Source organism: Felis catus, chromosome A2 (assembly GCF_018350175.1).
Source record: "Felis catus isolate Fca126 chromosome A2, F.catus_Fca126_mat1.0, whole genome shotgun sequence".
Lineage (NCBI taxonomy): Eukaryota > Metazoa > Chordata > Mammalia > Carnivora > Felidae > Felis > Felis catus.
This window is the reverse complement of record NC_058369.1, coordinates 98,918,196-98,941,335: the sequence shown is the minus strand read 5'-3', so window position 1 is coordinate 98,941,335 and position 23,140 is coordinate 98,918,196. Positions and strand designations below refer to the sequence as shown.

The 23,140-nt window shown below is 37.9% G+C and overlaps 2 long non-coding RNA genes across 2 annotated transcripts in view; one reads left to right on the top strand and one right to left on the bottom strand.

Moving 5' to 3' along the window:
- Positions 1-15,733: 15,733 nt before the first annotated feature.
- LOC123383882 overlaps positions 15,734-23,140 on the top strand; it is a 54,972-nt gene continuing 47,565 nt past the window's right edge. Inside the window, exon 1 of the long non-coding RNA XR_006594222.1 lies at positions 15,734-15,805. This is a non-coding gene — a long non-coding RNA (uncharacterized LOC123383882). The remainder of the gene's footprint in view (positions 15,806-23,140) is intronic.
- On the bottom strand, positions 18,168-19,662 carry LOC123383881. The gene is made up of 2 exons (XR_006594221.1): positions 19,452-19,662; positions 18,168-18,338 (listed from the first exon to the last, which is right to left on the bottom strand). It is a non-coding gene; the product is annotated as an uncharacterized LOC123383881 (long non-coding RNA).

Here is a 23,140-nt window from a genome sequence, read left to right as displayed (position 1 = left end):
TAAAAGATCCAGAAAGAAAAACAAAAACAAAAACAAAAAACAACCACATTTCAAATAACACAATTCAAGTAACAGTGAAATTCTTATCAGAAATGATAGGAGTCAAAAGGAAGTAGCAAAATATATTCAATTGCTGAAAGAAAAGAACTATAAACCCAGACTTCTATATCCACCAAAAACAAAAACTTTTTCAAATGAAAACAACTTAAAAAAACATTGTTGTCAGTAGACCTGACCTAAAAAAATTTCTGAAAGAAGCTACTCCAACAGAAAGAAAATAATAATAGAAAGAAACCTAGAACATCAAGAATAAAGAGAAAGCCATAGAATGGGTAAATATATGGGTAAGTAAAATAAAATATCATTCTCCTTATGAGTTTTGAAAAATTATTATTATGATAGTCAAGTGGAAGTAAAATTATAAAATTTTCTAATGTGTATCTACATAATTAAATTACATACAGAGTGAATAAACACCAAGACCAAACTATATGCTATTAGCAAGAAATTAATTTTATTTATTTGTTTGTTTGTTTATACTGAAGTACAGTTGACACATACTGTTACATTAGATTCAGGTGTACAGCCTACTGATTCACTAAGTCCATATGTGATGCTGTGCTCACCACAAGTGTAGCTACCATCTGTCACCATACAACACCATTACAATATGATTGACTCTCCTCCTTATGCTGTAACTTATATCCCTGTGACTTATTCCTTCCATAACCAGAAGCCTGTATTCCACTCCTTTTCAGCCATTTTGCCCATCTCCTCACCCACCTCCTCTCTAGCAACCATCAGTTTGTTTTCTGTATTTATGGATCTGTTTCTGCTTTTGTTTGTTCATTAGTTATATTTTTTAGATTCCATATATAAGTTATATTTTTTAGATTCCATATATAAGTGAAATCATATAGTATTTCTTTCTCTCAGTCTGATTTCACTTAGCATAATACCCTCTAGGTCCATCCATGTTGTCACAAATGGCAAGATCTCACACACACACACACACACACACACACACACGCACACACACACACATCTATATACATGTATGTAGATATATACATGTATGTATGTATGTATATATATGTGAATGTGTGTATGTACCTACACACACCACATCATCTTTATCCATTCATCTATTGATGAACACTTAAGTTACTTCTATACCTTAGCTGTTGTAAATAATGCTGCAATAAACACAGGGGTGCATATATGTTTTTGAATAGTGTTTTTGTTTTATTAGGGTAACCAGTAATGGGATTACTGGATCATATGGTATTTCTATTTTTAACTATTTGAGGAACCTCCACACTTTTTTCCAGAGGGGCTATACCAATTTACATTCCTATTAATCTACCTGTATGAAGGTTCCTTTTTCTCCACATTCTTGCCAATACTTGTTATTTCTTATCTTTTTTATTCTAGCCATTCTGACAGTGTAAGTGATATCCCACTGTGGTTTTGACCTGCAATTCTCTGATATTAGTGATGTTGGGCATCTTTTCAGGAAATTCATTTTAAATATAATTATGTAGTTAAGTTAAAAGTAAAAAGGTGAGGAGTGCCTGGGTGGCTCAGTCGGTTGTGTGTCCAACTCTGGCTCAGGCCATGATCTCACAGTTTGTGGGTTCGAGCCCTGCATCAGCCTCTATGCTGACAGCTCAGAGCCTGGAGCCTAATTCGGTTTCTGTGTGTCCCTTTCTCTCTGCCCCTCCCTTGCTCACGCTCTGTCTCTGACTCTTTTTCTCTCTCAAAATAATAAATAAAATATTAAATTTTTTTAATTAAAAATAATAGAAGTAAAAAGATGGGAAAACTATACCATTCAAATACTAATTAAATAAAGTGAGAGTGGCTATATTAATATTAGGTAAAGTAGACTTGAGAGCAAAGAAGATGCAGCACATTACATAATAACAAGGATCATCCATCAAAAAAGACAACACAATTCTCAATGTGTGTATACCAAACAACCAATCTTTAAAATACATAAAGCAAGGGATGTCTGGGTGGCTCATCGGTTGAGCGTCTGGTTTTGGCTCAGGTCATGATCCCACGGCTTGTGAGTTCGAGCCCCGCATCAGGCTCCGTGCTGACAGCTCAGAACCTGGAGCCTGCTTCGGATTCTGTGTCCCTCTCTCCCTCTGTCCCTCCTTAGCCCATTCCCTCTCTCTCTCTCTTTCAAGAATAAATAAAACATTAAAAAATTAAAAAAAAAAACAAAATACATAAAGCAAGAACTAAGAGAAGTGAAAAAGAGAAGAAGATCAGCAAGGATATAGCAGAACTGAAAAATACTATCAATCAATGTGATCTGACTGATATTTATAGAACATTCCACCCAGCAACAGTAGAATACAAATTCTTTTCTATTGCACACAGAATATTCACCAAGACCATACCTTTGGTTTTAAGACAAGCCTCAGCAAATGTAAAAGAATTGAAATCATACAAAAAGTTGAAAACAGAAAAACAATAGAGAAAATCAATCAAATCAAAAGCTGGTTGCTTAAAAATATCAATGGAATTGATAAACTCATAACAAGATTGATAGAGAAAACAAGAGAAAAGATGCAAATTACCAATGTCAGGCATGAAAAAGGGAATACCACTACAAACCCTGCACATATCAAATGAATAATAAAGGAACACTATCACTGACTGTACATACATACATTTGATCACTTCGATAAAATGAATGAATTTCTGGAAAACCACACGTATTGAAACTCACCAAAAATGAAACCCATAATCTGAATAGTCTGATAACTACCAAATACATTAATTTAGAAATTAAATAGCTCCAGAAAAAGAAATCTGCAAGCCAAGGTGGTTTCAATGAACATTTCTCCAAACCAGAATCAACACCTTCTATGTAATCTGTTTTGGAAAATAAAAGAGGAGGCATGCCCAACTCATTTTATGAACCTAGTATCACACTCATACCAAAATTACAGATATTAAAAAATAAGAAAACTATAAACATAAAAGTTCTCAGTAAGATATTAGCAAATTATATTCAGTAATATACAAGTATTCTGTATCTTATATATATATGTATACATAAGATATGTGTGGCTTATGGTATAAGAATTATGTATCACAACTAAGCAAGATTCGTTCCCCAGATAAAAGTCAAGTTCAATATTTGAAAATCAATGTAATCTGACATATTAATAGATAAAAGAAGAACACCCACATAATTATATAAATAGGCACAGAAAAAGCATTGAAAAAATATTCAATGTAAATTCTCAGAAAACTAGGTATAAAGGGGCATTTCTTCAACCTCATAAAGAGCATCTGTAAAAATCTACAGCTAACATCATAGTTAATGGTGAATAAACAAATGCTTTTTCTCTAAAGTTAAAAAGCAGGAAAGAATGCTCACTCTTATCACTCTTAGTCAACATAATGCTGGAAGTCCTAAGCAGTGCCTAAGCCCAAAAAAGAATATCAGGCATACAGATAGGAAAGGAGTAAATGAAATTGATCCTATTTGCATATGACATAATTGTCTACATAGGATATCAGCAACCTTTTTCTGAAAGGGGGTAGGTAGTAAATTATGTTCAGTTTTGCAGGCAGTATGGTCTCTGTCACAACTATTCAACTTTGCTATTATAGCATGAAGCAGCCATAGGCAAAACATAAACAAATTAGCAAGTTCTTATGAAAGTTTATTTATAAGAACAATGGGCTGAATTTGTCACCATCCATCCCTCAAAAACAAAACAAACCAAAAAAGCCCTAGAACTAATATGTGAGTTTGGTAGGATCAACGGATACAAGAGCAAAACACAAAAACTCAGTCATATTTCTATATACTGTTCATAAACAAATGGAAACCAAAATTTAAGAGATAAAATTAATTAAAATATTTTTAAAAAATGAAATACCAGGCATAAGTCTAACAAAAGGTTTATAGGACTGTATGCTGCAAAGTATAAAATGCCGATAAAATAAATACCAATAGAATAAAGCAGCAATAAAATAAAGAGAAACACTATGTTCATAGATTGAAAACCTCAACATAGTAAAAATATCAATTCTTCTTAAATTTATCTACAGATGTGATGCAATTCATATCAAAATTAATATCAAAATGTATTATTAAAAATACAATATTTCTGTAGATATAGTCCGTCTTAATATAAAATTCATATGGAATGGCAAATAAACTAGAATAGGTGAAAATATTTTTGAAAAAGAAGAATAAAGTTGGAGAAATCAGAGTACCTTATTTTAAGTCTTATTGCGTGGCTGCAGTAATCAAGATAGGCTTATAGAGGTATATACACATGGATCAATCGAACAGAAAAGAGAGATTAAAAATAGACTTACACAAGTATGGCCAACAAAGTTTTTAAGAAATGTTTATTTATTTATTTTGAGGGGGATATGTGCAAAGAGAGAGTGGGAAAGAGAATCCCAAGCAGGTTCCATGCTGTCAGCACGGAGCCCAACATGGACTCAGTCCCATGAATGTGAGATCATGACCTGAGCTGAAATCAAGAGTTGAGCACTTATTGAACTGGGCCACCCAGGCATCCCCATAGGTAACACATTTTTGACACAGATACGAAAAAAATTCAATGAAGAAAGAAGAGCATTATCAACACATGGTGCTAGAACAGGTGGACATTCACAGTAAGAAAGACGAATTGTGGGGCCCCTGGGTGGCACAGGCAGTTAAGTATCTGACTTCAGCTCAGGTTATGACATTACAGTTCATGAGTTGCAGCCCCACATGGGGCTCTGTGCTGATAGCTCAGAGTCTGGAGCCTGCTTCAGATTCTGTATCTCCCTTTCTCCCTGTGCCTCCCCTGTTTGCTCTCGCTCTCTCTCTCTCTCTCTCTCTCTCTCAAAATAAACATTTAAAAGACTAAAAAAAAAAGATGAATTGTGATGTAAACCTGCCAGCTTGCACAAAAATTAACTCAAAATGGAACATAAGAGAACATGTAAAACTATAATACTTTCAGATGAAATCGTTTAGAAAAAATCTTCATGACCTAGGGCTAAGCAAAGAATTCTTAGATATGACTGAAACACTGAAATGGGCACTTAACCAAAGAGGGAATATGGGTTGCAAATAAGCATAGAAAGAACTGTTCATAACATTCATCATTCTGAGTGAGGAAAAGCCAGTATTTAAGGTTTGCATACAATATGATCCCATTCCTATAATTTTGAAAGGACAGAATTATAGAGATGGAGAAGAGATCAGTGCTTGTCAGGGATTAAGCAGGTAGGTGGCAAGAGGGTATGATTATAGAAGTGTGGCACAGGCAAGGGCCTTTGAGATGAGGGAACAGTTCCTTATCTTGATTATGATGGCAGCCATGTGAATCTATACAAGTGGTTAGATTTCTTAGAACTACAAAATGTAGCGCGAAATGTAGCCTGGTGGAATCCAAGGTTTGGGTCAAGTCAATAGAACTGAGCCAGTATTAACTCCCTAGTTTTCAAATTGTAGAATGTTACTATTAGGAGAAGTTGGGTGAGGGGTATACAGGAACTTTTTGTACTATTTTTGCAACTTCTTGCAAGTCTATGATTGTTTCAAAAAATTATCACAAAGGAACCCCTGAGCTGCCAATGCTACTGACCCTGCAACAACAATTTCATGCCAGTGACTTTGAAAACCTAGATTAAATGGGCACATTTCTAGAAAAATATTACTTACAAACCTGACTCAAGAAGAAAAAGAAGGTGTGCCTGGGTGGCTCAGTCAGTTGAACGTCTGACTTGGGCTCAGGTCATGATCTCGCGGTTTGTGAGTTCGAGCCCCGCGTCAGGCTCTGTGCTGACAGCTTGGAGACTGGAGCCTGCTTCGGATTCTGTGTCTCCCTCTCTCTCGCTGCCTCTCCTCCACTAGTGCTCTGCCTCATTCTCTCTCTCTCTCTCTCTCTCTCTCAAAAATAAATAAACATTTAAAAAAAAAAGAAAATTTAAATACTTCATGTATACACATTTGTAAAAGTTGTAATACATTTCACACAGTAAAGACACCAAATATATTGAATCAAAATTACAATACTTTTTCCCACAGTAAAAACACCAAATAAATTCTATATAACTTTTAAGAATAAACCTTATTCAAGGATATAAAGACGTGACACTCCATAAGCCAATGTGAGTAATGTCGCTGATACCAACTTTGCCTCTCCAATAGAATATGTACTGCTAGATTGATTTTGTTTTCTCCATTATCTTATAATTTTAAAAATTATGTCTGTTCCAATGTTTCATTCAGAGTTTGAGATTAAAGATACTTCATAAATCTGGTAATTCCTATCATCCAGGTTGTTGAAATCTCCATTATAGTGTCATCTGATCAGCCCAGAACCCCCGGGGTCATTATCTCCATCACAATATTTATGATATGCAGCACCATCTGCTTGGAAACACAGGGTTCTTTCTTCCCTTGTTTTTTTCCCCTAATTCTGTCTAGATCCTGCACTACTTTGAATCATAATCACCATATCCTTTTACTGCCTAGTTTTCTCTTCTTTAGTTAGTCTAAACATCATAGGAGCACAGAATCAACCCTCCTTCTATTTTAGGCATAAAAACATAACTCTATACTTATTTTCTTTAAATAATCATACTTTCCTAGTTTGGTACCCTAGCAAATATTCCTTTCACTGAGTTACAAAACCTTTCACATTTATTCATGGTTTAAAATTACTAATGAATTTCTTTCAGCTCATGACCTCAAACTATTTTGCTTGAGTTTTTCACGCATACAGGAGCATATCACTCTAAAAATGTGATACTGTGCATATTTACATAAGGTTAACAGAGACTCAGAAGAACCTGTATGTTCTGAAGGTGAGGAAAGGTCAGGCTCAAGTTTAATTACAATCCCAGAGGAGAAAATGTCATGTCATTATGTGGATAAATACATGCTGGTGTCAGTTAGGTCACAAAAACTGTATCAACATAATTCGTGATATTTTTCTTGCAAAATGAAACAGACACACAAGAGTTTTCAAAACCGGTCCCAAATATTGAGAGCAGTGAGGAGTGGGAAGATGGGCGGTGCTGGTTTGATATTAAGAGATTCATGACAGCTAAATTGTTCTTGGTGTGATGAGCTTGCTCATGGGAAGTTGAGAAAAGCTAAATAAGCCTCCAAGTGGGGGCTGGGCTGAAACAGGACGAACCTTGTAGGGCGGCTGGCCTTGTGAGCATAAGGCTACTGAAGGATACTAAAGTACAAGAATATGCTGGCTACTGGCTACTGAAAACTGACCGTGTGCCTGGCCCCAGATTTAGCACACTATATGTACTCTTTCCAATATTACACAGCTCTTCAAATGGGGCATGTTTGTGCATGTGAAGATACTAATGCTCCCAGAACCCGCAGATTATTTACCTACATGATACAGCAAAAATGTGCAGCCTCAGCAATCTTAAGTTTATCTCACCACTCTGCACTTCCTACCCGGTGTGACCTGGGTAAGCATGTCTTTGGTGCAGTCTCATCAGTCATTAGTAAAGCTTTTCTGCTTAGCTATTCCACTGGGGACTCAGCATTCACCCTTGCCAATGCACGTCTCTCAAAAACCTGATATCAACACACAAAAATTCTCAGTTTGTCCTGCAGGTGCCACCGTGACCATAGACTATCTCTTTCTTGGTCTTCAGCTCTGACATCCCAAGACTGCCGTAGACCAGAAATTCTAGAAGATGGAAGAAACCACTTTATGTGGCTGACGTTCATATTCATAAAACCACACATGTGTTCCGAATTCTACAACTCCAAGATACGTAGTAGGGTTGTATTTTCCCTTTTAAAAAAAAATCATTTCTAATGTTTTGTATAGAGAATATTTATATGATACAAAGTTCAGAAAGCGTGGAAAGGTATATAATAATCTCCCTCTCATCTGGCCCCCATCTACCTAGTTCTTATTCAGAATGCCTCAAAACAGGTAACCACAGTAATTAGTCTCCTGTATCATTCCAGAGAATTTTAATGCATATGTACATACAAATATAAATACATTATTTTGCCTCCTTTTATTACATATGACAACATATGATACAGACTGTTCTGTACTTTTTTCCTACATAAACCTGTATATGAGTTTTCTATAGTAATGCATAAAGAACCTCCTTATATTTTTTAAACAACTACATACTGTTGCATTGTATGAATGTACGATTATTTATTTATGGGTATTTAAGCTGATTCCAATTTTATTGTCTATAATTATGTAATACTAATAAAAATAGCAACCGATTTTTTTTTCTATTGTTGCTGTAACACATTACCACAAACTTAGTGGCTTAAACAACCCCATTTGTTACCTTATGTTCTATAGATCAGAAGTACAGAGGAGTTTGACTGGGCTCTCTGCTCAGGGACCAACCAGGAGAAAGTTAAGTTGTTGGCTCACCTGGGCTCTTACCTGGAGGCTCCACTTCCAGGTTCATTTTGGATGCCAGCAAATTTCAGTTCTGGGGGTTGTGGGACTGAGGTTCCTGCCTCTTAGCTGGCTGGCAGCCAGGAGCCCCTCCCTGATCCCCAGGGAGACTCATTCCCCTCCCATAGCCCCTTCATTCCTAATTAGTATGGACACGCAGCACCAAGTTCTTCTCACAGCTTGGAATCTTTCTGACTTCCCTTTCTGCCACCAGAAGGAGGAAGCTCTCTGCTTTTAAGGAGTCATGTGATTAGGGGCACGTGGGTGGCTCATTTGGTGGTTAAGCATGGAACTTTGGCTTGGGTCATGATCTCACAGTTGGCTCAGGTCATGATCTCATAGTTCATGAGTTCGAGCCCCAGGTCGGCTCTGTGCCAACAGTTCAGAGCTTGGAGCCTGCTTCAGATTCGGTGTGTCCCGTCTCTCCCTGCCCCTCCCCCGTTCACACACTGTCTCTGCTCTCAAAAATGAATAAACATTAAAAAAAAGGTCTTCTAAAAAAAAGGGGGAGTCATGTGATTCTATCAGACCCACTCAGATGATCTCCCTATCTTTTAGAAATTCTACTTACCATGCTATCACTCATCTTGCACGTACAGCCTTTTTCCACATGCATAATTTATATTACATATCCTTTCTACAACCCATTGCATTCGGATGCTATTTTCATTTTACAGATTAATAATCTGAGAAAAAGAGAAGATGTGTAACTTGCCTATGGTCACAAAACTGTGAGTGGTGGAGCCAAATGCAGTCATTCTGTCCCTAAACCTGTGCTCTGGAGTATGTCCCCTTGCTGCCTGTTGCACGTGGAGCTGTAGTGGCTAATTCTTTAATGTTAGTCATTGCACCACCTAGAGTCCTGCAGGAACCAGGATATGTTCAAAGCAGTTTAACTGGAGAGAGTATAATGAAGTGATCATCTACAGAAGGATGGACAAGATTAAGGGAATCCTCAAAGGATGGTGAAAACTAGAGATGAAGCAAAATCCACAGGTGGTTTAGCATCTCTGGGCTTGAAGTGAAAGGAAAGAAAACTGTGTTACCTGGGGCTGGCAAGAGCTGGGAATGTGGAAGACAGAAGCTGTGACCATAGAGGAACACAGGAATTGGCAGAATCACAACGAGGCAGGGGGAGAGTGGGGGGGGGGGGTAGTGAGGATAAGTCTCTGTCTGGCCTTTCCCTCCTCCTGACTTCCAGTCTCCTTGCATTGCTCAATCCCAACTAGAAGCCGGAGAGGAAAAATCCCAGGTGGTGCACTCTCTAAAGTTTAAGTGCTGGGGTTCAGAATAGGGTACAGAAGAATAGAGAATGGCAATGAGTGAGTTTGGATCACATGGTGGCTTGCTGTCCAGGGGTCAGAAATGCAGTTTCAGCTACAGCCCCGTTGCAAGCCAAATGGACAATATGTATTGACCGAAGAGGCTTTAATTCAAAACCCTCTCTGTATATTATCTATACTGGAATTAAAATTAAAAACTTGGTAATAAAAAAAAAACCCTCAAGATCTTCCCTGTGATGTTGGGCCTTGCAGAACATTCGTATAGCATCCCTATCTGCCATTGTCAAGTAAAGGCAGGACTTCTGGATCATATAAGTCCCAAGAGCAGGCCAGTTGCACCTTAGTCTCGATCCATGGTATCCTGGACCTACCTCATACTGTCTGGTAAGAACCAACTATTAAATTTTCAGAAATTTTGTGAGTTAGTTGATGTCACATTGCTAGCTTAGGATTAGCCATGATGGGAGTATTGACACCATAAAAGGTAGCAAATGCTACAAATTAGGGTTTTGTTTTGTTTTGTTTTTTTGTTTTTTGCTTTTTCTGGAGAGCTATTGTTTTTATTTTATTTTATTTTATTTTATTTTATTTTATTTTATTTTACATCCATGTGAGTTAGCATATAGTGCAACAATGATTTCAGGGGTAGATTTCTTAATGCCCTTTATCCATTTAGCCCATCCCCTCTCCCACAACCCTTCCAGGAACCCTCTGTTTGTTCTCCATATTTAAGAGCTTCTTGGGGCGCCTGGGTGGCTTGGTAGGTTAAGCGTCCGACTTCGGCTCAGGTCATGATCTCATGGTCGGTGAATTTGAGCCATGCGTCGGGCTCTGTGCTGACAGCTCAGAGCCTGGAGCCTGTTTCAGATTCTGTGTCTCCCTCTCTCTCTGCCCCTCCCCTGTTCATGCTCTGTCTCTCTCTGTCTCAAAAATAAATAAACGTTAAAAAAAAAATTAAAAAAAAAAGAGCTTCTTATGTTTTGTCCCCCTCCATGTTTTATATTATTTTTGCTTCCCTTCCCTGGTGTTCACCTGTTTTGTCTCTTAAGGTCCTCATATGAGTGAAGTCATATGATATTTGTCTTTCTCTGGAGACCTGTTATTAAACATTTATCAGTATACCACTGGCCTGACTATCTTTTGCTCAAGGCCTCAACAAAATTGGTTATCTCATGGGTTAACAAATAAAGGGGCTGCAGCAATGGAGCCAAATATGGAATATCTTGCCTCTAAATTCCAAAGAAGCTCACTATACGTTGTCTGTATTTATTTGCAGTGATATTATTGGGTGTAGCAACTAGTCTCTCACACAGATGCCCAGACCACTGACCCCTAAAGACTTCACTGATAGAACAGGTTTCTGTGCTTTCACAAGGTTTGTCTCCTCCTGTGTGGCATGCATGTGTCTTTCTAAGGTGCTTGCTACTTCCTGTTTACCAGCTCCAATTAGCACAGTGTAAATTTAATGGGTCTATGAGTCAAAATACTCTGATTACCATATGCACCCTGTGACTTGTTAAAATAATCATTCCCGTTTTATCTCTGATGGTCAAGCAAAGCCACTTTGATAACTACCAATCCAGGTACATCTATCATTTCCACTGAAATCAGGCTCATTTCTATGGAGGCGTCTCCCATCACATGCCTACCAAATCTAGCTTTTCAAAATAGTGCTTTTTAAGGATGCTGCTGTTCCTTTCACCAAGGCATTCCTTAAAGTCTTGGTAAGTGTCTTCTGGTCCTCTTGCTGGTTATAATTGGGATGGGAAGTGGTTATGCAACCTATGTATAAATAGATCCACTTCTACATTCCCATCAACTTAAGCCTTTGAAGTATGTCTTCTACAGCTCGCTCAGAAAGTTCCACCATCACGGCCTCACTAGCTGTAGGCCCATCACCTAGGTTTCAAGTAACTGCAGCTAGTTGCTTGAGCCAACACATTAAACCACACACCCTTTGTGGGATTCATAATAATATATCTGGCCTGATACAGCCTTATGTTTCATCTAACACACTTAGAATCAATGCCAGTGGTTTTTACCAATAGTCCTGCTAATACAAATGAATATACTTTATCTCCTCCCAGAGAAGACCTTGCAATTCTCCCTTTGGACTCTCCAGTGTTTAAGTATCATTATGGGTCTAGAGGTAAATTAGGGTTGGTGAGTCTGGGTGGAGGAAGATTTGGCTCCCCTTATGAGGTGACTGCCATAAGTTTAAGTCAACAAGGGAAATATATGAAAAGAAAGTCAAGATCCCTGGGGAAAGAGAAGGAAAGGATGGGCTGTTTACTCAGGGTGGAAAGATTTAAGGAGATTTCAGTATTCAAAATTCTCAGCCTCATGTATAGTTACCCAAATGCTCTTATTTTAAGTCTCTGAATCCCACCCTCATTAACTAGTGTCTTCATTGGCATATGACACCTAGAGAGGTTGAACATTCAGCCAGTGCTGTTTCTCTACAACACATACAGTTGGTCTTTGGGCCTGATTTTCAGTCATTCATGCCCTCTAAATAGGAATTATTTAAGGCCACCACTGAGACTTCTTGATTCTCTTGATTCTCTTCTTGTTCTTTGAGTTGAAAGTTGAAGTCTTTAGGCTAATTCCCACCCCTCCCTCTTTTTGTAAGTTCTCCAAGGCAGTCAGGAGAAGCCAGGATAAAAATTATAATCCCCATTGTTACCAGAGCAGTCAAGACCCATAGTCATTTGATCATGCCTTGCCATCCACTTGTACTACATCCTATACCAGTAACTCGAGTAATTATGACATTGCTACATACCATGAATTACTAGTACACTACTTCCTCTGGCAGAGGATATCTGTGAGATTATCGAGGATATGGGCAACAGAATCCATTTTGAGAGTATGTTCCTTTGGACCGTTCTTGATACTGGTTAATGCATCAGTCAAGGCCCCCACAGGACAAAAATGACATATTCAAGGAATTTAACTGAAGAGAATTTAGTGAAGGAAATATTTTAAGATAGATGGTACAATAGTTAGGGTTCTCCAGAGAAACAGAACCAACAGTATAGATATAGAAAGAGATTTATTATAAGGAATTGGCTCACAAGATTATGGAGGCTGACAAATCCAGAATCTGCAGATCCAGTGTCCCAATCTGAGTCTGAGGGTCAGAAGCTTCTGTAACACCAGGAAGAGATGATCTTCCAGTCTGAACACTTTCAACAGGAGAATTCTTCCTTATCAGTGGCAGAGTATTGGACTTTTGTTCTACTAAGGCCTTCAGCGGGTTGGATGAGCCTCATCCACGTTATAGAGGACAATCTATCATTTAGTCTACTGATTTAATGTTGATTTCAACATTAAATTACTACTATTACAGATAAGTAGGGTTAAGGGAACTGAAAAAAATGATGAATACCAGGGATTAGCTGTAGAATATACTTGTCACCAACATTTTGCCTTCAGGGGCAATGGGGCAGAATTGGAGTCATTAGAGTCTGGTGATGGCTATAGTTATGGAAGGGGCCAATTGACATTAGCTATAGTGATAGAGAAACAAAATCTCTTCCAGAATCACTCTTGTCAAGGCATGAGTCTGTGGAATAAATATCTTGACCTCTATCTGCCTCTCCCTCTCAATCTCCTGCTGATCTTCCAACCCTCCATTAACATTAATCCCATCTGAAAAGTAGTCAGAGGTTGAGGAGTTTGTGTGATGCACTCAGTAGAGATCAGTCTCCTGGACCAAAAAGCATGGCAGAAAAGGACTAAAAATGGAAATGGAGTGGAGAAGCAAATAAAGAATAATCAGAACACCGGTCTTTCTCTTGTACATGTATATACTAAATTCATAGAGGTAGTCTTTTTGGGTCAAAGGGCAAATGCATTTGTAATTTTTATAGACTTTCCAAATTTCTCCACTTAACGATTGTAGCAATTTATATATGATCCAGTCCTCTATGTGAATGCCTTTGACTCACCACTTATCCAACCACATGTTATCGAGTGTTTGGATTTTTGTCAATCCAGTGGGTGAAAAATGTTATCTCTATGAAGTTTTCTTATGCATTTTTTTTTCTGAAGGGGCATAACATATTCATATAAGTTAATAAGAACCAATTCAGTTACAAAGTAGCAAGAAACTCAGCTTAATCTGGTTTAAGCAACAGAGAAGAAAAAAGATTCACATTAAAGAAGTCAGTGGTTGTATTGAGAGACATGCCTTGACCCAATGACTCAAAGGATGTTATCAAGCCTGGCTTTTCTCCCTATCTCTCTGTATTCCCATCTCTGTTTTACTATCTCTCTCTTTCTGTGTCTTTCTCCCCTTCCCTCTGTTTGGCTCTATTCCCAGATGGTCTCCCTCTTGTAGTGGCCCCAGACAGCACCAGGCTTTTGTCCCCACAGTTCCAAGTTCAGCACAAAGACCTAGACCTGATTCTTGTTGACTTCGCTTGTATCACATGTCTGTCCTTGAACCATCACCAGGGCAGGGAGACGTGCTGCTCCATGCGTCCAGGCCTGAGTCACAGGATCACACACCTTCCTACCTAGGCCTACATCTTCAAAGATGGCCATGTCAATATAACGCAGCTGCACTATTTACAGTAAAAGTTGTGTTCATCCACATCCCAGAAGGAGATGGGATAAACAGCCCTAAGCTCATAAATAAAGCAGTTATTGCCCCAGTCCAGAATCTACAGGTGACAAGTATTCTTAGTTGGGTCCTAATGTGGCTTCTCATAGTCCAGCAAACAATGATTAAATGAAAACCATCACTCACATTATACATTTACAGGGAGAGATAATGACAATTGAAATAAAAACCTTCCACTTGGAAGAGAGAAAAATGGGGAACAGCCCATAGTGGCCTCTGACCTTGAACACTTACCAAGACCGCTGACTCTGAGGTGAAATGAGCTCATTAGTCATACAATGTGACCACTCTGGAAGGCTCTCCCTTCTCTTTATCTTCCATGGGCCCAGGTGAGGTGGGGACCTTTGGTGAAGATGCTTCTTTATGGTTGCATCTGTTTAGCATCTTATTTCCTGAAGGAGTAGTTTTGCAGGCCTGGAATAGCCTCAGAGATTGTACAATTGCAGGCTACTCTTTGTTAGGTTAAGTTTTCTGTGGCTGTGAATCTCCCTTAAGATGTCAGGAGGCAACAGCCCTGCAAGGTATTATTATCCTCATTTCATACATGTAGATTCTACAGCTCAGAAAGAAATGTGAAGTGGCTTTGCCTAAAGCCATTCAGCTGGGGAATGATACAGCCAATATTTGTGAAGAGGAGTCCGCCTTTTCCCCTCTGTTCCACAGTGCTTCCCTGTGTACCTCATAAAAAATAGTTTTTCTGCAATATCTCTATTATTATTAGCAAAAATTTCATATCTAGCAACTCTAGTGGGAAATTCATGTTCACTGCCTCTCCTCCATGCCCTACTAAATTTCTCTGTCAATCAAAGTAAAATAATGAAAGAAAAAAAAAAAACCACAGAAAAATTCTCACTTTGTCCTGCAGGTGCCACCCTTGTCATAGAACATCTATTTCTAGCTTTACAGCATAGATCTCTCAGGGCTGCAATAGACCAGAAATTCTACAAGAAGCAACAAACTGACTGCAATTTATGTAGTTCAGTGGCAGCATCCATAACCTGTTTTTATTGTTCTGTAGTTCCTAGTGGGTACTAGTTAGGACTTGTTCAATGTTTAATTCATTTACTTTTTGAATAGGCAATATATTTATGTGACTCAAAAACAAATGAAAAGTACAAAAAGAATATAGTGAAAAACTTTTCCATTTCACCAAGTCCACACCAAGACTACCAATGTTATTAGTTTCTTGTGTACTTTCCAGAGGATGTTTTATTCGTATACAAGAAAAGATTTTTTTTTAAAGCCACCTTCTTTTATTTTGTGTGTTAGTATATACACTATAACATTTTCACTCATCTTCATTATTATATACAATGCTGTAGCTTGGAAACAGGTTTATTAGTATGCAAACATTTTTTCTCCTCCCCCTTTTTTTATAGCTTCAAAGTATTCCCATTGTATGGATGCACCTAAACTTATGGACTCAGTTCTCCACTGATCAATATGTAAGTTGATTTCTTTTCTATACAAAATAATGCTAAAATAAGTAGCCTTATGTATAGTTCATTTTGCTTGTGTATGAAATATTTGATGACATTTGAGAATGCATGTATTTGCAATATTTATAGGCATTTCCAAATTGCCCTTCACAAGGCTTGATCCAGATTATTCTCCTGCCAAGGATATATGAAGTTGTTTATTTCCCCATAGCTTGGCCAACACAGTGTGTTTGGGGATTTTTGTCAATCAGTCTGAGAGTGAAAAAAAGGTATCTCAGTTTTGTTTTTTATTTTTCTTATTATAAACGAGTTTGAACATTCTTGCTTAAGAGCCATTTGAATGAGTTAGAATCCCTTTGACTGCAAGTGATAGAAAGCCCAATTCCATGGCATAAGCAAGAAGATATTTGTTTCCTCCTGACTAAAAAGTTTGGAAGTAGATGTAGAACTTTCAATGGGCCTTAATTAAAAGATTTAAATGTCACCAGGGCCTGTGATTTCTCTTGTTAGTTAGCTCATTCGTGTTCTCTCGCTCTCTCTCATTCTTTTTGCTGGCTTCCCCTCTCACTCTTTTGCTTCAGATTCATTCTGTCTATACCCTATCTTCAAACAGTTTCTGCCCTAATTCGTACTGACTTGCACTGAACTGGGCATTCAGTGCTTTGATTTTCCAGGCTCGAGTCACATGATGGAATCAAAATCCCACCAACTAGATGGAGTGAGTGAGGGATGGGCATTCTGGCTGTTCAGTGGAAGATCAAAGAGGTGTTACACGGAGCAGGATGAGTAAGCACTGGCTGATGAACAACACAGATTGGTGCTGTAGGTAATCTACTCCCTTAACACCATAACATCTACACAGGTACCCTTTTATTCACATGTATCCCTTGAAAAACACACATGCCAGAATTGTAATGCAGCCATAGTCCATGCTATAAAACTGTACTCATCCCCTTCCCAGAAGGAGACATAGTGACTTATCTAGTTATTGGTCCAAGTCCAAGATTTCTCGGTGATGGGCAGTCTCCTTGTTAGGTCCTGATGTGACTCCACTCAGCCCAGCAAACTATGGTTCCAATATAACCATAATACACACATGAAGGGTCAGAATAAGAACAGAATAAATACAACAAAAAATCCACTGGACAAGGAGGAGAGTAGGAAATGGCATAAAGTGGTCTCTGGTCCATGGCATTTCACATGACATACAGGAGAGGAAGAACATATCCCTGACCAGGAGGTAATGTGACCTGGGTATTCTAGTCAGTCCTCTGGAAGGACCTCCTTTGTCCTGTATCTGCCGTGGTCCCTACGGAGCTGGTTACTATGGAGGAGGAGGCCCCTTCTGTGGGCTACATCTCTTTAGCAGCTCTCTTCATGTTGGAATGGACCTGGGGGGGGGGACGTGGGGGGTTAGGATTACCTTAAGCGTTGAATAATTGCAGCATGTTGTTTGCCAGACTTGGCATTTCTCTAGCAAGATAAGTCTCTTAAAACACTGTGAGACATTAACCTGCAATATAGACAGCATAGTTCACATTTTACAAGAGTACGCATCATGGCTCAGAAATATTAAGTTCCTTTACCTAAAGTCACACAGCTGGGGAGTAATAAAGAGTGAATGACAAAGCCGCTATTTGCAACCAACGTTGTTTAGCTCTAAGGCCTACGCTTCCAAAATGTTTATGTGAAAATTATATTCACAATAACTAGCAATTCTAATGGGAAAAATCACCACTTCTCCTACCTATGCTCTGCTAAACTCCTCTCCTATTCTTCCCCATTCCTTGGACCCAAAGGACAAACAAATTGAGGTATTCTGTTTGTCCTGTAGGTGCCGCTATAACCACATGATGTTTCTCTAGTTCTGCAGTCTGATCTCAAGACTGAAAAGGATCAGAAATTCTAGAAGATGGAGTCCAGTCTACATAAAATTCAGTCTAAGACCCCCCTCCCACTCATGAATTTAATTTCCCTGGCTTCAACATATAAGTTAGGACTCTTTTCCCCTGAAATTTTATGTCTTTCATTTTTGAATAGGTTATATAGGCATAGGTTTCAAAAAATTAAAATGTACCAAAAAGTCTTCTTTGAAAAAAAATCTCCCTCCATTCCCCTCCCTTAGCTACCAATTTTCTCCTCATAGCCTTTACCATGGTAATTCTACCAATTTCCTCCTCATAACCTTTACCATGGTAATTCATTTTTTGTCTATGGTCCCAGAGATTGTAATGCATATGCAGCTAAATATTAACACAGATTCCTTTCCCCCATTCCTTTTTAATCCCATTTCCAGCCTGCTATTCACATTCCTCTGTTCCTTTTTTTCTACACAACTATATATTTGAGAGATTTCCATGATACGTTCTTAAAGAAACTTAGTTCTTCTAATGAGTTTAGAATTCTCCACTACGTGAGGGAAACCAGTTCTCCATGAATGATGAACATTTAGGTTGATTCTTGAGTGTTTGCACTTCCGAACACTGCTCCACTGAATAACCTTGTGCACGTCTCATCTTGCACGTGTGGATTTATACACCTGCAGGACAAATAACACAAAAGCATAATTATGAGGTCAAAGGATACATATATTTGCAATTAAACAAATAATGTCTAATTTGCCATCTTTAGGGATTGTTAAATTCACGCTCTTCCCAGTGAAATAAAATATTTCCCCACAACTTGGCCAATATAGCGGGTGATCAATTTTAGTTTTATTTTTTTGCCACCAGGTAGAAAATACTATCTCATTTTTAATGCATTATCTTTATTATGAGTAAGGTTGAGAAGCTTTTAATATGCCACATTAGAAATGATTAGGGGTCGGGACATCTGGGTGGCTTAGTCAGCTGAGTGTCTGACTTCGGCTCAGGTCATGATCTCGGGGTTCATGAGTTCAAGCCCCACATTGGGCTCGCTGATGTCATCCTGTCAGCGTAGAGCTGGCTTAGATCCTCTGTCCCCCTCTCTCTGGCCCTCTCCTGCTTGCGCTCTCCCAAAAAATAAATAAATAAATTTAAAAAAATAAGAAATGATTAGGGGTCTTTTAACTACAAGCAACACCCCCCCCCACCCTGACCCCACAAAAAAACAAAAACAAAAACAAAAGCATAACCTCACTCTGGCTTTAGAAAAGGGGATTTATTGACTTTACAACGGAAAGGTCAAGGGTAAATGCAGAGCGTCCAGCATGTCTGGATCCAAGGGTTCAAACAGCGTCCTGAAGCCCTGCTTGCTTTCTCTTTCTCTCTCCTACTCTACCCCTCTATATGCCTCTTCCCAGTCTCCCTCACTTGTTGGTCAGGCAAGATCCAGGACCGTATCCTTGAGACCCTTCTGTGGGCTGTGTTTATTTAGCATCTCACTTCCTATTGAAGTGGTTTCAGAGAAGGCCTGGGGATACCAGAGGCATGGAGCACTCACAGGCCACTGGTGGGGGCAGGGTTGGTACTACCTCAGTGACTCAATTCACTTCTAATATTAATAGCACCAATATGATCAGGTAGTTTTATCCACATTGTACAAGTAAAAAAACTATGGATTTTAAAAGATATCAGTGCCTTTGCCTAAAGCTACACAGACAGTCAGTGATAGGGACAGTATTTGTATCCAGGTGGATATGACAGTATATCTACAGACATTAGCCAAGTACTTTTGTTCAGGAACTCCAGTGGAAAACCAATCACCACCCCCATCATGCCTTACAGCCAGCTCTTAGAAAAAAATAAAAAGAAAAAAAGAACCAAACAGAAGATTCTCAGTGTGCCCTGTAGATGCCACCATTGCTACAGGATATCCTTTTTTCAGCTGCGCAACAGCTCTTCAAAGCTAGATTCTAGAAGATGGAAGAAAGCCTGCTCCTTCTATTCATGCGGCTGATATTTCAGAGCAAGCATTCTACATAGAACTTAGAATTCCAGAACCCCACTCTGCTGTGACTGTATCTTGCTTTAAAAGAATATCTGTTGAAAATACTTGTGAAGAGTTGATACAATTCCAAAAATTTTTAAATACAGTGAAATAAAAGGTATACAGTAAAAAATCTCCCTCTGAATCTTAGCCTCTAAATATTATGTTCCACTGTCCCACCCGATAGATAGCTACTCCTCTGTTTCTCTTCTGTCTTTCCTGAAAGATTCATACACATGTAAGCAATGATGAAAAGATGTTTCTTTCCTCCCTCTCTTTTTTAAACAAATATTTTACATGAATATATGCACTTACACATTTTTCTCTTAGTATAAATTAAAGATATGTCCATATTGGCACAAAAAGAAATTCCTCATTCTTTTTTACTGCTCATATATTCCTCTGTATGAATGTACCTAATTTTTTCATTTATCCAGACCCTTATTAATGGATGTTTAGACTGAATATTTAGTGTTACAAACAGTGCTGTAATGAATAAATGTCTTTTTATTTTACATGCTGTAGAAGTGAAATTGTGGAACTAAAAGGTAAATGCATTTGTAATTGTGATAAGCATTTCCCAATTACCTCCCTTATGATTGTACCACCTTCATACTTTCACCAGTAAAATATGACAACTACTATTCCTCCAAAGTTGGTCAGTATCATGAGTTATCAAGATATCAGTTATTTGCAAATATACCAGTTGAAAACTGGTATGTCAGTGCGGTTTTATTTTTATTTTCCATATTATAAGTGAGGTTAGGCATTTTTTCATTTATTGAAGACCCATTGGATTTAGTTGAGATTTTTTTCACTTGCAAGTTTAGAAAACCCAACTCCTCGTGACTAAAATGCAAAGAAGAAATTTATTATTCACATAACTAGACATGAACGTTCTTGGAGATGGAGATCTCTCTCTGTCTCTGTCTCTCTCTCCCCCCAGCTTCACTCTATCTTAGATAGGCTTCTTTCATGTGGTGACCCCTGGAGTTTGTCTTAAAACTTCGCAGCTCAAGGGCACCTAGGTAGTTAAGTCAACTGACTTAGCATCCTACTCTTGACTTCAGCTCAGGTCATGATCTTAACGGTCATGGGCTCAAGCCCTGAGTTGGGCTCGCACTGAGCAAAATTGCTTGGGATTCTCTCTCTCCTTCTCTCTCTGCCCCTCCCCTGCTTGTGCTCTCTCTCTCTCAGAAATAAATAAATAAGCTTAAAAAAAAAAAAAAAACAACTTCACAGCTCCAAGGTTAGCAAGAACTTCTGAACCAGATCCTCTTATTATTGACTCAAATTGAATTTTATGTTTGTATTATTATGTCTAAAGATTATAGTGTTCTGACTGTCTTGGTCTGAGTCTAATCTCTCTTCTTGTGCCAGAGATGGGGTCAACTTTACCCACACTAATGTGGATTAAGGGTTGGAGTTAAGATTCAGGGATTAGGATTAGGATTTCCTTGAGGAAAATTAGAATTGTGTAACATAAAGAAAAATGAATGAATACTGAAATAGGTACCTAGCCTCCACACTTATCCTTCTTGTGTACATATGTCTTAAGAAATGCTCATATCTACAGAAAACATTAAAAATAATTTACCCCTTTCTAGAAGGGTGCAACCTATTCTTTATTGCTTCAAATCTGGGATATATAGGTGATACCCAATCTTGGTCAGATCTAGGCTTGAATCCTCACAATTACAGGAATTTTTAGTAAGTGTTATATTTACTGTAAATAAAATATTAGAGCAATTTCTACTAGATCATAATATTAGTCACTCAATCGATACACAAACTATTCACTGATAAAAAAAATACTGTAATGATAATAAGAACTATATGGGAAATGTAGAAAATGGGGAACACAACAGTGATTACCAGAACATCACCCATATTGTGCCTTAGAGTTCCTTAGTGATACAACCTAGTCATTCTGTTTTTTTCTCTAGGCCATTTTTCTTTGTTTGAAGTAGTCTTATTGGGCTGTGATCTTTAATAGCTCACTTCCTGTTGGAGTGAGTTTGTGGGGCCTGGGATTGCCATAGGGATTGAATATCATGGACCCGTTGTAGCTGAGTTTTAAAAAGAAAACTTTAGTGAGCACCACATTTACAAAGGTGGTGATAGTATCCGCATTTTACAAATGGGTAAACTAAGGCTTGGAGAGGTTAGGAGGTCTTTGCCTAGTTACAGAGGTATGAATGAGAGGGAGAGCATCAGAATCTTTCTTTAACACACTGCCATCCCAAACTGCTGTCTATAAAATAGCTTTGTTTGCAGAGTTTACATTATTAATTATGAAAACTTTCATTTCTAGCCACAGCAAAGGGAAACCCAGGATCACAGTCCCTCACCATGTGTCTTAAACTCTTCTGCCTTTAAAGGGGGAACAAAGTAACAAAAAATTCTCAATTTGTCCTGTAGGGGCCGCCTTAATCACAGAATATCTCTTTTGAGACTGCAGTCCTGAGCTTTCAGCACTGCAATAGACCAGAAATTCTAGAATGTAGAAGGCCAATAGGTCAATATACATCAACAGTTCAGTGCCAGGATCCCTACACACATGATTAGTTCTAATGAATAAGTCAGGACTCTGTTATTTTCTTTTAAATACATATACTGAAGTTTTGAATAAGTAAAATACTTATATGATTCTAAAATAAAAAGAATAAAGGGATATTCACTAAAAAAATCTCCTTTTTAAACTTGCTCCCTATCTAAGTTCCCAAGCCTGCTTCCCAAATATTTAATAACTCATTAATATCCTGCATACCCTTCCAGAAAGTTACATGTATACAAATATATATTCTGTCTCATTCTCTTTTGATACAAGTGATAGCATAAAAATAATTGGTTCACAGAAGAACATGTTTTAAAAATACTACACATCAGAATAAAAATTCCTGAATTTTTTTTAACATCTTTATAGTATGCCACCATATGGATGTATCATACTTCATTTAATCTCTTGAGAAGCATTTAGTTTGATTCTTATCTCTAATCGTTACAAACGGTACTGTAATGACTAATCTCATATATATGTTGTTTTCCACATGTGTAAGTACATTTGTAGAACAAATTTCTAGAAATGGGTCTTCTGGGGCAAAAGTCCATATATGTTTAATTTTATTAAATAGTCCCACATTACCCTTCAAAAACATTATAACCAACTTATATTTCATCAGAAACGTTTGAGGATGCTTATTTTTTCACAGCTTATCCATCATGGTTATGTTACCAAAAGTTTGGATCTTTTGGTCTAATTGATGAAAAATGGCATCTCTTTCATTTTACATTTTTTTGATAAGATTGAAGAATTTTTCAAAAGTTTAAAACATTTTCAATTTTCAACTGATAGATTCAGAAAATCAAACACTATTAGGCTAACGGGAAACAATGGTGATTAATTTTTTTGTAAGGCATGTAGGTACTTCA